At 37.4% G+C, this 14,166-nt stretch overlaps 1 protein-coding gene across 1 annotated transcript in view; it reads right to left on the bottom strand.

The window, feature by feature from the left end:
- The window catches only part of HS6ST3 (heparan sulfate 6-O-sulfotransferase 3), a 703,070-nt gene that overhangs the window by 687,859 nt on the left and 1,045 nt on the right, over positions 1-14,166 (bottom strand). The window lies entirely within an intron of this gene.

Raw genomic sequence — 14,166 nt, 5'->3', positions numbered from 1 at the left:
TGCTTCAGCTTCCCCGGGAGCTGAGACTACAAGTGTGTACCTTCATGCCTCAGCCTCCCAAAGTGCTGAGATTATAGGCATCAGCCACTGTGCCTAGACCAAATTTTCTTATTCTTTATCTCACACCCTCATATCCTCACTTATCCAGTAAGCAGACTAACGGACATGAGCTGGCACTATAAATATTCCCTCACAAACATCCACACTCCCTTGCTCCTCACTGGATAGAACACCAATGCTAGTTAAACCTAGTTGTGCACTGACTCCATGTCTCTACCCAAACAGTTAAATGTTGCTGAAGAAAATTGCAGAACCATTCTAACTGGACTGATTTCAAATGTATAATCACAGATCTCAAAACAGAACTCAATACTGCCAGACAACTTACTTCCCTAGGAAATGTGTTTGCTCAACTTCTGAGATAATTATTCACATCTCTGCTCTTCTCAAATTTCCGACACTCTTAGATAATGACCTTGCTTTGTACTTCTTAGAGAAAAGAGATGGAATCAGATTAGAATTTACCTTGCCTTACAACCATCAATCCCACCAACCGTCCTGGATCTGTACTCAAATACTCGGTCCTCATGTCTGATAAAAAGGGAAGAAGATAGATAAGAGCCTGTGCCAGGTGATTGGATCATCTCTCATCTTCTTAAAAACATCACTGCTTCTCAATGAATCCCCAACAATAAAAAAAAAAGAAAAATCACTGCTACATTCACCCTGCCTTGCTTTTCATTTCCATTAGCATTCAAACCTGGCTCAGGGTCTTCCCCAAGGCTGCAGTGTCTGAAGACAGAACTGTGGCTTGCAGATCCCTTCCAAGATCACCTTGCTATAGGAAAGACCCTTCAGTTTCTTGCCAGGTGAGCTCCTCTGTAGTGCTATTCTCAGAACACGGCTTCCCCCAAAGCAAGGGGAGGGGGGAAGAGAGAGAGCACAAGCTAGAATGACCACACCAAAAACAGAAGCCACAATCCTGGTATAACCTAACCTCAGAAGTGGCTCTCATCTCTTTCTCTTCTATTCATCAGAATCAAGTCATGAAAGCCAATACTGGGAATGAAAGGACAGATAAAGCTTCACCTCTCAAAGAGAAGTATATAAAAAAATTTATGGGCATATTTTAACAATCACGATTGTTTAAGAATCTAAGTTATGCTAAATTTCATATGGAATCAAAACTAATTTCCTTAGCCTATCATATTTTCAGGGCCCTGTATAAACAGCCCTACATCTAACATAGTATAGGCCCATCTCTTCCCCAGTTCAAACTCTTTATTGACCTATCTCATTCACTCCTGCAAATATTCACACTCTGTCTTTTAGCATACTTTCTTAACACTTTTATAAATAGTTCTGATTATAATACCAGACTTAAATGTTGTGATATAAATATTTCTAAGTCATGTCATCCATGACTTACATAACTATTTCACTTCTTGAGAGCCAGGACCGAGTATTTTACTCAATTTGCATCCTCCACAGTACCTGGTAGTGAGCTGTGTACAATCATGAATGAATCAATCTAGCTAGTCATAAAAAGAAAATAACTTCAAAATGCAATTAAATATTATATATCTCTTGTCAACCATTCAATGTTTTTATAACATTGTTTAAATTATAAGGAATTGGTTTTGCTTGGTTTCACAGCTCTAAACCTTTCCCTTCTCTCTCTCCTGACCATGGATGTGAGGGCACTAATTGGTCTAACGCTAGACCTGGTCTTGGCTTTGCACTTGTATTCATCAGAACACTGGCTTCAGCACTATTTTAAAACCTACTTTTTCATAGCAAAGCCCCTCGTGTCAAAGCATTAAACATCACACTGTGAATCAGATGGTTTTCCATCAGCTTACTGACCTTTCTCCAAGACCCACCCCAGGCCAGGAGTTAGGTCTACTTCTATGTCTTGACCTGTGCAAATCTGTCATAACCTGGAATGGATCAGGATGGGGCCTTGCATATGAAAACAAGTTCATTACTAAGCAAAAATTATTCTTCCAATAGAGCATATTATAATGTGAACCCAAGATTCTGAAGATTTTATTTTCTACTCTAAAGTAACATCTTGCTTTCTTTGTAATTAACTGCAAAACCAAGTATGTGTAGAATGGTATAGCAGATTATCACATTTTAAATCAGCTAAAATGAACAAAAATTACATTCTCAGGTCACTTGTAGGATATATCAACCTATAGCTATAATTTATATCTGTCATATAAAGTTTAAGTCATGAAAATAAAATTAAAAATATTAATTTCAGGATAATTTTCTCAAAAAGTTAAAGCAATAAAAAAGAAAAACTCTTTCAAATTTAGATCTATGTCAAATCCCTGGGGGGAAAAGGTATCCTGATGGTCTAAGGGAAAGACTTATGTAATTAGATAAGTCATTTATGATATATTAAGTCCTATTTTAAAAGAAATTGCTCATTACTCTAACAAGTTGTTGAGCTGAATGTGTGTTTTACATATTTTCAACTTCATCTTTGTCATTCCAGTTTTGAAATGCTCTATAAAAGCTGAATTACATATTCATTGCATTCTCAGGCTCCAACTTCCTTTCTTTTTCCATTTTATATCAAGACTTCTTAGTGTCAATGTAAATTTAAATTTACATAGTACAGTCACTATAAAGTGCCTTCGTAGTCATTTCCTTACCCCAAAACAACTCTTAAAAAAGAAGACAGAGCACATATCCTTATCCTAATAAATTAGTAAATGTATTTATTCTTGCTTTTTTCATTCTTTCCCTTACTCAGTCAACATGTATTTGATGGCTATTATGTGCCAGGCACTGTACTGTAATGATCACACAGACTGGAATAAAACAAAGTCACCACCCTCAGAAACTTATATGTTGATAGGAAGGAATACAATAAATCAGGAAATGAGGAAGTGAGGAAACTTAGATTCAAACCCTACTTGTCTGACTACAAATTTAGAAGTCTTTTCAGAATACCACTCTGCCTCCCTCATCCAAATTACCCACTGCAAGTTTTCTTTGCCAGGAACTTGATAGTTTGATTTCTTCGGGGAGTCATCTCTCTCTGTGAGTTTGAAAAAGGTCTCAGATTTTTTCCATTCTCTAAAGTAATTCAGTTGTCAACTGTCAAGACATCATTTAGTAATTACAATGTTCGGGGCACTATGGTATACAATTAAGGAAGACACCCCTACTACCTCTTTCCAAAAAAGAAAACACAGTGAATCCTATAATGGCATAAATGTATTTATGATCTATGTATGAATGACTTAATAAAAAAAATAGAAATAGAAAAAAAGAAAATTAATTTAAAATTAAAACATATACATAACAGGAAAAAAAACCCATAAAGTTTTAAAGTACAAATTAATATCCTGCAAGCACATACTCATTTAATTATTAGCAGCTGTCTGCCGACACAGGGTTTCTATAAGACAGCATTTGAAATTACTTCCCTTTGCCCGTTTTCCATCTCATTCCACTCACTCACCAGTAAGTTAACCTGGTCCATGTATCATTAGTAATTCATGACTTGCCTGTGAAAGTGCAGGGACAGCACTACCACAGACCTAATACAATGAATATCTTATTAGGAAGAAATTAACAAATGAATTGTTGCTGATCAATAGGTGTTGAAGAGAAAATTACAATGATAGTAAAACCTAAATAATTTATACACAATATTGATTTTTTCATTACATTAATTATTCTTTATAGCACACATAAGGAACTTAGAGAATAAAACCTTCAAAGCCAAGGAATTTATTTGTAGTGGTATTTGGGGCTTAAGTCTGAATTTAAAAGACAAAGAACAGGCCATGATACCACACAAATATTTTTAAAATAAGAATATACCCCAAAATAAAGTGGACACGTCCAATGTGCACAAGTTTCTTCATGTTTCAGAAGATTTTATACACATGTCTTTGATATTTATCAATAGAAGAAATGGTAGCAATGTTTATTAAGAGAAATATTAGAAATAGAAATATCCATTAACCCATCTCTTTCATCGCATATATGGAAGGTGCACTAAAGCTAGGGGAAAAACACCTTCTCTGACTCCTCTCTCAGATCTTTTAAGTTAGCTGAACTTCAATCTGGTTCAACAGAATGCAGGTTCCTTGGAACTAACAACTTCCGCAGCCAGTAGAAAACAACTCCTAAGGAAATTTTATCATGGCAAGTAACTCTTCACACAGAGAAAGGCCTGAAGATGATCCCCTTGTTACCAGGCATTTGGCATCTTTAACCATGTCATAAAATGGTATACTAGAGGGGAGAGAAGACTAGCTATGTGTAAATGGCAACAATAACTAAGAAGATGCAGGTCGGTATATTCTACATGGATGACACTGTTCCCAAGCACTCAAAATCCCCTCTGACAACTGGGAGAAAAGAATTTCACAAACATACACCCATCCCAATAGACATACTATATACAGACATTGCATTAGATAGTGTATGTTGAATAGTGTTTCAGACGACATTTTGACTTTCAGAATTAAAGCAGTAAACTGATGGTTCTTGTGTCAAGTTTTGTCAGATATCAATTTGATTTAAATATTTTTAATATAGATTATTAGGAGATTTTCTTAATATTTTACACAGAAAGATGTATGCATGTATACTTTCAGCATAGCACACCCTGCTTCCAAATAAACATGGAAATATTGTTTCACAAGCCCTTTAAAATTAAAATGAAAATCATTAAAATAGTCTCAAAGGTGATGCCATTTTTTTTCCTTTCTTCACCTTTTACCTTTAGACTTGTAAGTATTACCCTAAAGGATCTTAACGCTCTTAGAAGAAAATCTAAGCAACAGAAAGCATCTAATCTCATAAATGTTCTTGCAAACTACTTGTCATACCTCAATTAATACTGTCATATAACTCCAAGTTTATAAAATTCCATTCATAAATATAATATAAAATGCATGTTCTCTATTGTGCATCATAATACAGGCCTAACTGCCGAAATCTGTCACTACTATCTGCTGGTTCTGGGACACTAAGATGACAAATACCAAATCTGGCGTTATTTTTATTATTCAGAAAAAGTCACTTGTCTGTGGAAACTGTTCCTTGGGTGAGGGGTCCTTTGATGCACTCATCAGTCTTTAGGTGGAGACTAATGGTCCGTGCAGAAATATGCAGTACAGGTACTAAAATATAGGTATGTGTTCTCGCTCTCATTTGTAGAACACAACCAAGGCATCTATAAAATGAATTAGAAGAAATTTCAAACCATTTTAAGACACTGTACATGTTAGTCTCCACTCTCCTCCCTCCCACTTCCAACCCCCATCTTTCTCTGCCTTTCCAATGGCCATGTAATGCATCAGCTAGCTCTCTTATCCTTTAGCTTCCAAGTAGATTCACTCAGTGGAAGGCCACAAAAGGAGATGGAAAAGTGGGAGAAGACAGGAGTCAAAATATGTCTCCCCGCAACTTGCATTGTCCCTACCCCTTCCTCTCTGCCTCAGCTCCATAGCTGCAGCGGTGGCTGCTTTCTACAAATAGCTCCTATCCAGAAGCCTCTTCTTAGGTTCCTGCCTGCCACTGAGACTGCAGTTCCGCCTGCCTCCAGCAAACAGCAAGCACAGATAGTACCCTTTGCCACCTCAGACGCAGTGGGGTTAATAGTTTCCCTTTGTTACTAGGTCCAGGCACCTTGAGGTCCAATGCTGGTTCCCCCATCCCTATCCTTACCTCTGTAATTAGTTCCTTCGAAAACCCAAAGTGTACCTCTGTTTGCTGCCAGGATTCTGACTAATAAAACTTCCATGCTTTAAAACAGCAACATGATACAGAAAAGCATGTATAAGTAAATAAATGCACCTTATAACACTGACATACACTAGCATTCCAAATCAGATAGCCTCCCAGATAGCCAATTACTTCCCATAAATGCACTAATGAGACAAACCACTGCATAGAAGATAAATTATCGTCTTCCACGTGCAATATTGCCTTCTTTCTGATTCAGTTCTTCTAGGAATTCATCCTTCACCTTGACTAGCTTTGTCCTTCTTCCTTCCCTCCCCTCTCGCATTCTTTTAATTTACACCTTACATTATCACTGTCTATTCTCTCTTCCCTGGCACGTCACCTTGTTCTTTAGTATTTTATATGGATCTTACCTTCAGGTTTCCAAACATACAAGTTACAGCAAATCTCTGTTTAAAATTGTGTTCACTCTTATTTCCAGGTCTATGTTCTCACATGTGAAGTAGCTCATTACATTCTGCAAGAGTTTAGAGTCCACAAAATACATATGCCATCCTCCAGGTTTACAGTTACATATACAGAACCTTTAATTATTTGGAAGAAATATCTGTAAACCCAATAAATGAATAGAGGTGGTTAGCATTTATACCCTCTTGTGTTTATAAAGTAACTAGAAGGCAGGGGCAACGTGAATACACTGTGTAAAATGCAAGGTTCTGAAAACAAATGACACAGTACTTACTAATAAAAGCATGGTATGATATTAATAATAGCAATGAACTACAAATATTTATGTGCCCACAGGCAACTAATTCAATTTCACTGCAGGACTGCTTCATGTATGAATTTAATTGCATATGTTTAAACATTTTTATTGCTGTTTCATTAATTTCCCATAAAAAATAAAATGACATGCTGGAAAAAAAGAAAGTCTGCAAGTTTCCATTCACCAGCATGGCCCACTGAGTATCCATAGCATCCTAAGAATTACCATTATCTTTAACCACTTATCGCTTCTCTTTTGCAGCACAGCTTGCAAGTTCATTTTTGCATTATTCAGGATAAGAAGTCCCAGATTCAAAAAGATAGTATAGGTTTACCTATCCTTTCATTTTTATGCAAACAACATGTGTGCACTATTTTAAATTGCACACGAACTTTATGGACACCCTGTATGAGTCCCATGGAAAATAACAACTGACGCTGATGATTTCCACACTGTGTGTTTGTCTCTGTCCTAGAAGTGCCACATAGCTTATCAATGCTCACTATGAGATAGTCCTCTTCCTACTCCCATTTTCCAGAGAAGGAAATAGAAGTGCAGAGCAGATCACTGACTTAAACTCGGGTTGTATGACAATAAATGGTTGAATCAGGAAGCTGGACTTCAGAGCCCACACTCTTAGACATTACCCTAATTACATTCACAAATTAGGCATCAGCACAATTCCCCAGGACTTCCAATGGCTGGTAAGTTTATAACTGTTTTCCCCTAATTTCCCTTAAGAAATTTCTTCCTAATGCATCATCTCTTTCCTTTCTTTTCCAGTATCGTGATCTCCAACCACCACCACCTCAACTGTCTGGCTTGGACCAGAGGGTATACACAGCTCATCTATATATATGTATATATATACACACACACTCCCATCCTACATCAAAGTTCACATCCTCTCATTTTAGGCTGATTTTTTTTCTCAAGTGAAAATGAATGATGAAATTAACCTTTTCAAGAGACAAGTACATCTGCTCATATCCAAATGAATTTCTGACTTGAGGCACACTGTCTAATAGGAGAAACCTCCTAAAGTGACGTAATAAGCTCTGGTCTCCCTGCTTACTTTCCTTCCTATTCTAGAGAATCAGGGAAGTTTGCATCTGGCTGGTTACAGAAAGCAACCCCTAATAATTAGAATTTGCACCTCCAATAACAGAGTCACAATACAAAACATTCAAGATTTCCATCTTTTAAAGAACACAACCTTCTCGAATGATGCTTGTATTTTTTAAAGGTAGTCAAATAGTTGAACATCTTCTTCAAGTTAATCTCTGTGCTGGGCACTTTACATAACTATATTTGCCAGAAAAAGATACAAACAAATAACAACTATCTAACTTAACAAATATTCACTACATTTTCCAACACACAAATTCTTAACTATCATTTAAACAAAGTTATATTGGCCAATTAAAATGAACAGAGAATGTATACACTATATCCACAATCTAACAAACTCAAAAGTAAGATAGGTGATTACTACCAAATATTAATTTGGATTTTCCATTTAATTGTTTTCATATCAAACCTATTTCTTGGCCCAATAATTTATTTGGGGACTCTTAAATTCATATTAGGATTTGCCAGTCTCAATTAAACTGCTCAGTTTATTTTTGTCTCTTGTCAAAATGAGATGATAATAATTAGATTTGGGGAATAATAATGTAAGAGTGTAAGATTAAGCAAATCCACATGGTTGGATGTGTGGCTAAATGGTGGCTAAATTTACCTAGCTTCTAATTAGTCCAAGAACATTTCTGTTTCTCTAAAATCAACCTAATCAAAACCTCCAAGATAACCAGAAAGCAAAAAGCAGTAGCACTTACTGCCTCAATTATATCTTTACCACTCAAAAAATGAATGGACTTACAAACCTCTGATTTATGGCAAATATTGGTGGTTTGGAGCAGAAGCAACACTTGAGAGCCTGTGATGAACAAGAAAGTGGATATGGCAGACAGAACAATCTCATATCTCCTTAGTTTTATACTACACACAAACCTTATGATAAAAATTAACGTTCTTGGCAGTTCAACAATTCTAATTAGAAGAGACATCAAAGAGATTACACTTTAGAAAGTGGTACAGGCCGTAATATTCTAGAGTCTTTGAAACAGAGCTCTGCAGCAGCATCCAATTTCAGCTGCTGTCCAAAGGAAAAGCAATAACCAGAGGATGTTTCAAAGTGGTTCTGGTTTTTTGTGGCAAGTTGTGTTACATTTTCTCATCTTATCTTTTCATACTTACTATTAAGAAGCAGACAATCTAATACACAGGATTCATTTATTGCTTTTGGCCCTGAGTGTGTGAAACCATCTATATACCTTCAGACTGTGCTTTACCAAAAGTTTCCTTGGTAGATGTATTTACAGTGGCTGGAGAACTCACGAGTTCATTCAAAATTCTTTTTGTTTCTTCCTTTTCTATGCATGGGGTATGAAAGAGGAGAAGAAAGACATCTTGAGCTAGCTTAGGTTAAAACTAAAGAACCTTAAAATAAAGGGCCATTCAGGCTAAGCTCTTCCCCAGGAAGAAATTCCTTTTACCCCATCAGTGGTTAACTGGCCACTTTGTAGCTTTTCACTGTTAGAGAGTGTACCACTTCACTAAAGAGTTCGTGTTCATTTTAGAACAGTCATAAATTTTATGAAGTTCTTTCTTGCTCTGAGTTGAAATCCCATCTCTTCTTAGCCTTGCCCTATGCCTTTGGTACAATAGGGACCAAGTCTCCTCTACCTTTCACATCCTCCTCCTTTGAGTATTTGTAGGCAACATTTACATCTCTCTCTTTTCCCCATCTCTGTGTTAAATATTATCAGTTCTGCCAATTAATTCTCATTTGACATAGTTTCCAGATGATGCAAATAAATTCAAGTTGCAGTTTAACCTAAAATTTGTCCTACATGGAACACAAAGAAGGGATCTGAAGGTTTGTTTATTTCTCACTTATTTGCTTCTAGAATTGACACGATTGGAGGGACTGGCCAGAAGCCAATGGTGCACCAGGAACTCTATGCTGGCTCCCCTCTTCCAGTTACTGACCTCACACACAACACACCAGTCTTTGGGGAGGTTTTGTGATACAAATGGGTCAATGAACCTCATCTCCTAGCCACAATGACTAATTTAAAGAATAGTGACAAGTTTCAAGCTGAATTAAATGGAGAATTCCCTAGGATTTCAAATGGGAACTAGGAAAATGCCTGCTTTCCTTTCAGCTTGTGGGCTGTTAGTTGTAAAGGCCATTTACTCATCTCATGGAATGAGCCAATTTGATAGAATAAGATCAATATGCAAAATAATATGGGTATAAAGACCCTAAATCTCCAGTTCCAGTCATTCCTGAAACCACCTCTGCCCTATCTTTCCTGTGGTATATGTGTAGTAGTTATTGTATAAGCCAATAATTCCCCTCTGGCTGAAATAAGCTGCAGTTAAGTTTGCATCACTTGCAAAAGAGAACATCGTATTTGATACAATATCCACAGGGTCCAACCAACGCCATGTGAGTCATAAAAAAGAAAAATTGTCACCCCATCCTACAAAGGAATATGGAGAGAATATCTTTCCATCATTATTTAAGAATGGGAATGATACCCACTAACCAAAAATTTAAGGTCAATCTTCCCTAATACCCTAGGGCCAACAATGTTCAAAAATCCATTCCTAGAACTAGCAGAGTACCTAACACTTAGTAATTAGATGCTTAAGGCACTCTCCACTATACTTTCCAAAGTAAACAGAAGGCATCGTAAGTAAAACATTGAATATAAATTATGAAAATGAAGACACTGGAAAAAATCTTAGGTATATCATTTCACCTTTTAAAGGTTAGATTACCCATAAAGAGTGTGGGACTAGATTAAGTTTTTTTATAGCAATAAAATGCTCTTATTCTACACCTACTCAGCAATGGTGAAAAAGAATCCTCCAAAGATCTGCAAGCCAAGCAGGGTGGCCCATGCCTGCAATCTTAGCACTTTAGGAGGCCAAGACAAGAGGATCACTTGAGGCCAGGAGTTCAAGACAAGCCTGGGCAACATAGGGAGACCCTGCCTTTACAAAAAAAAAAAATAGAAAAATTAGGGCTCAGCACCCATAGCACGGTGGATAGAGCACTGGCCACATACACCAAGGCTGGGGGTTCAAACCCAGCCCAAGCCATCTAAACAACAATGACAACTGCAACAACAAAAAAAATAGCCAGGCACTATGGCAGGTACCTGTGGTCCCAACTGCTTGGGAGGCTGAGGAGAGAGAATACTTAAGCCCAGAAGTTTGAGGTTGCTGTGAGCCGTGATGCCACGACACTACAGAGGGCAACATAGTGAGACTCTGTCTCAAAAAAAAAAAGAAAAGAAAAGAAAAAAAATTAGCCTGGCATGGTGGTACTCAGAGGCTGAGGCAGGAGGATCAGTTGAGTCCAGAAGTCTGAAGTTGGAATGAGCTATCATGATACTACTCAGCCTGAGCAACAGAATGACATCCTATCCCTATCCCTATCCCCCCTCCCAAATAAAAACAAAAACAAAGCTCTAGGTCTGGGTATGCAGATAAAGGAGGAGAACATATGGTATTAAAGTAGAAAGTGTAAAGACAGTGACAAAGAATAACTTATTGGGGTGGTGGGAAGCAACACAAAAATAATGGGATAAAATTATCAGTAACATGATAAAAAGATCATTCAGACATGACATCTGCCTATCTTATTCTAACCAATTTAGCACTTTAGGAGGCCAAGACAAGAGGATCGCTTGTCTTGGTTGTCATCAGAAACTACCTCTGTTCTGGATTCAAACTGCCCAAAGCCTGCCCCTTCATGGCCCATATAATCCATATGATGGTTCCTCCAACTCCACTATGCATTTTTTTTCCGAATTCGCTTTCCCCTTCTGCCTTTGGTCCTAGATGTTCCCACCTCCTCTCTCACCATTCCAGACAGTTTTTCTTGACACCAAAAGAATGTATATCCAATTACATTGTGTCTCACCAATACCTGTTCCTCATCCTGCCCTCTGCAGTACATGATGACAATAATTTTCAATTTATTATTAAGTTTGGAATGTAGGAATCTCAGCACAAGTAATCATAAAACAGCATCTCTATAAGTTAAATTGATCCATTTACACTGAGCTGCTCTAAGAAACTGACCTCAGATCTCTTTGGGAACAAAGGCCTTGATTTGGGAAACTGTTATAATGAACAATTGATACCACACTATTACTATAACTACATATTAAGTATTAGATACTATATACCAGCATATTATGCTATGCACATATATATGTATATATGTATGTATATACTATGCTAAGCATTTTGTGTGCATTGGCTCATTTGGTTTTCACAACATCCCTATGAGGGATGTCCTAATTATTATCTACACTTTAAAGGTGAAGACCCTGAGGCTCAAAAAGAGTAACTTAATCCTGGCTACACAGCTAGTAAATACAAGAGCCATACCCATCTGACTCCTTGTTCTTATCCATTATGTGATCCATAAGGGCACTGATCCCTGAGGAAATGGAGAAGAGATGCTTTGGAGGCAACCAAAAGCAGAAAGACTTGAAAAATAAAATCAGGGTCTACTTATCAATTTTGCTTAGAGTCAGCCCTATTTGAAGTAGAACCTTGTTTCCATTATGTAGCAATAGATTATCTGCCATTTTGCATTGAGGAAATGTACCCTCCATTATCCAGGCTAATCTAGTTGACTGTAGAATGCTGTACACAGACATTACAATGACAGACAACTAATTCAATCTGCTCTGCTAGGAAGATGCTACTGTTCACATCGCTTCAACTTTTTCCCTATAGCTCCTGATGCAGGACACTTCACACATGCCACAACTATTCCATCCTTCAGTAGCGAGAGAAGAAAAGTAATTGAGAATTACTGGGAAGAGAGAGAGGATTAGGAGGAAAAGAAAGGATTAAAAAATGTGGTGTAAACAAAATACCACCACAAAATTTAAAAAACAATAAAATAAAACTAGTTCAGGGTGATTGATTATCCAATAACTTGTGATTCAAGAAGAAATAAATGTTTATAGTCCATTGCTAAACAAAGCAAATAATTTGCTCACCTACTGGAAATCACATGTGTAAGCAGCCAAACTGGAATTTTCCTACATCACAGAATAGAGAGATATTAAGTATTTCTTATGGAAGTGAGACCTCCGTGCTTGTAGTCTATGCAGTCTGTAGGAGCAGCAGCATTTCAACACAAAGCAAAAATCCAAGTATTTTTAGCTTCCACATCCTCCCAAATTTTCATCTGTTCACTAAGATTTTCATGTGCATTGGTAAAATAATACTAATACTAATAGTGCCAGGAGAGGGCTTCCTCAAATGTTCCTATGTGATAACCAAAGTCTCCAGTTTTAGGGAAATGGAACCTGGGAAGCAGACTAAAAACTCTCGTGGGGTCAATTAGGAATTAATATGTAAGTGCTAAACACAAAGACTGCAACGATGGATGAAATGTAGTAGAAACTGTCCTTCACTGGAGTAATGGTGTTACGTGCTAAGAAGTTTGGAGGTAATACTTAATTGAAAAACTGTATTAAGCTAAAACAGAGAAGTAGGATCTAAAATAATACACCATTAAGAATATTTAAAAGTAAAAGGCCCTTAAAGTACACTAATGGAAGAGCCTCATGCCTTTATTCCAAATCCAACCAGTTTCTTATTCTAACCAATTTCCATGAAACAGGAAAAGGAGCAGGGAGGAGAGAAAGTATTTGAAAAATTGCCAGAGTGAAAAATCTCATAATGAAATTTTGCTCATTCTGGAAGAAATGAAGTAGAATTAGATGCTTCAGTGGTGGTGGATTCCAGAATCTGAGTAGCTTCCAGTAAAGGAAGCTTTTCCATAATGTCAAATGCAAAAGCTATCTGCTATCATATTGAGCTTGAGCTTTTAAATTCCTATTTCCTTACACCAAATTGTTTGAAACCCTTAAGACAAAAAACTTTAATAAACTAGTGTTCCAAGCTTTTAATATTTCAGTCCCTTGAGCAAGCATGTCAGATTAACCTTTAAATTGCTATGGGCAGAAAGAATATTCAACCAAATTCTTAAGCCCATGCCTCTCTCCAAGGCGGCTGTTAATAATACAAGCAGTTTTATTGGCTATTAAGATTTCTAACTTTCCTAATTCTCAACTGTATTACTATTTTTAAAGGGGGTGGGGAAGAGAGCCATTCCAACCCCAAAGCAAGAGCTTTTACTTATTTTTTATTTTTATATCCATCCTGTTCCTAGCTCATTGCCAGGCACACAGTAGGTATTTAACAAATACTTTCATAATAAGTTGATGGAATGGCCTATGGGGAGAGTGGAAATCTTGCTGAGAACTGAACGAGACCAAATCCTGGCACTGCTGGACAACAAAGATCAGTTCCAGAATTAGGGTTATCAAGGTAGAGCAGGAATTCGCACGTGCATCTTCAAAGGGGCACCCAGAGGATTGCTTCCTGAGCCGGCAAGCCGCCACCCAAGAGCCACTTACAGAGGAATTATACTTGTCTCCAGCTTCACTGCGCCTGGAAAACTCCTGCCCTGCCTCTCCTCTCAGCTCTCCCTGCCTTTCACCGGGGTTGGGTTTCCACTCGCAAAACTTAAGTATGAAATTCAAACTCGCTGGTGCCACCAAGACCCTCTC

Source organism: Otolemur garnettii, unplaced genomic scaffold (genome assembly GCF_000181295.1).
Source record: "Otolemur garnettii isolate 467f Iridium unplaced genomic scaffold, OtoGar3 scaffold00034, whole genome shotgun sequence".
Lineage (NCBI taxonomy): Eukaryota > Metazoa > Chordata > Mammalia > Primates > Galagidae > Otolemur > Otolemur garnettii.
This window is presented reverse-complemented; position numbering and strand designations above follow the sequence as displayed.